This window comes from Otolemur garnettii, unplaced genomic scaffold (genome assembly GCF_000181295.1).
Source record: "Otolemur garnettii isolate 467f Iridium unplaced genomic scaffold, OtoGar3 scaffold00018, whole genome shotgun sequence".
In the NCBI taxonomy this organism is placed as follows: Eukaryota; Metazoa; Chordata; class Mammalia; order Primates; family Galagidae; genus Otolemur; species Otolemur garnettii.
This window is the reverse complement of record NW_003852413.1, coordinates 2,640,183-2,641,854: the sequence shown is the minus strand read 5'-3', so window position 1 is coordinate 2,641,854 and position 1,672 is coordinate 2,640,183. Positions and strand designations below refer to the sequence as shown.

General features: G+C 48.6%; 1 protein-coding gene across 1 annotated transcript in view; it reads left to right on the top strand.

The window, feature by feature from the left end:
- The window catches only part of CCDC40 (coiled-coil domain containing 40), a 54,077-nt gene that overhangs the window by 37,353 nt on the left and 15,052 nt on the right, over positions 1 to 1,672 (top strand). The gene's annotated exons all lie outside the window — the stretch shown is intronic.

Sequence of the window (1,672 nt, the reverse complement as noted above, 5' to 3'; positions counted from 1 at the left end):
ACACACCATCAGGTACACACACCATCAGGTACACACACCATCAGGTACACACACGTGCACACACACACACCCTCCCTCCTGCAAACACACGCACCTCAAACAACAATCAATTCACTAAGATGTCAGCTTTTAGGTCCATTTTAATCCAATTTTTTTCCTTTTATTAAGGCATATATACATAGATCATGAATACATTTATGCCTGTGTGAGATTCCATGTTCAATCCACTTTTAATTTACCTTAACAGAACAATGACACAGAAAAGTAGACAAATAGAAGAGTAGGGTTCATGAATTTTTCACTATTTCTGTGGTTTTTCATTTGTTGACCGCATTAAACATAGCATTTTCCCTTGCCATTAAATATTCTTTGAAATCCTAAATTTTCCTAGCCTGAGCAAGAGCAAGACCACGTCTCCACAAAAAATAGAAAAACTAGCCAGGTGTTATGGTGGGCACCTGTAGTCCCAGCTACTCTGGAGGCTGAGGCAGAAGGATCACTCAAGCCCAAGAATTTGAGGTTGCTGTGAGCTGTGATGCAACAGCACTCTATCCAGAGTGACAGAGTGAGACTGTCTCAGAAAAAAAAAAAACTGGCTCAGCACCTGTAGCTCAGTGGTTAGGGTGCCAGCCACATACACTGGGGCTGGTGGGTTCGAACCCAGCCCAGGCCTGCCAAACAACAATGACAGCTACAACAAAAAAATAGCCAGGTGTTGTGGCAGATGGCTGTAGTCCAAGCTACTTGGGAGGCTGAGGCAAGAGAATCACTTAAGCCCAAGAGTGTGAGGTTGCTGTGAGCTGTGACAACACAGCACTCTATGAGGGGGACATAGTGAGTCCCTGTCTCAAAAACAAAAACAAAACAAAACAAAAAAACCCCTACATTTTCATTTCTACATAACATTCCATCATATGAATTCACGTATTTTGCTTTCCAACTCTCATGCTAGACACTCCAGGCTGTTCTGGAGTGTTCTCACATATTATGAATAGCTCAGCACGGAACATCCTTATTCTTAAATCTCTGTCCACATTTCTGAGGATAAACTGCTGATGTAGAAACCCGGGTCACAGGGTATGATCACCCCAGGAGCCCTGAAGTGAGACTTGGGCTTCACAGCTCTCCTACCCCCCAACTGTGAGCTCGTTCTTGCTTTCCCAGGGGTCTCACTTTACCCTCAGCTTTGCTTAGGGGGACCCTGTGTCCTTCGAAAAACAGTTCCTCACCTGAACTGTTCCTTCCCACTGGTTCCCCACTGTGACTCCCACGGGGGGCCCTGCCTTGGGCTGCCAGGCTGAGTGCACATCCCAGCCGGGGGCCTGCCAGGCACCCCCACTTTAGTCTTGAAGACAAGGTGCTGTCTGCTGCAGCTGGCAAACAACACCCTGCTTTTGCAGCTACAACCACAGGTTCCCCCAGTGGACCCCCCAGCTTTTCTGCTTTCCCCCTCCAAGAGGCAGGAGATGAGGGGAGGCTGGGCCCCTCCAGGCCTTGGGCTGAGGTGCCCAGGTGGTCAGAACATGAGCCTCATTGCATGTGTCCCTGGGCCACAGGGGCACAGCTGTTTTACCTGCAGGTGTCCCCCTGTTGGAAAAGTACAAGTGACCATCTGAGAACTTGAAGAGAGCCCTGGGGAGGGCCAGAGCAGTGCTTGCTAGATGGCAGCCAG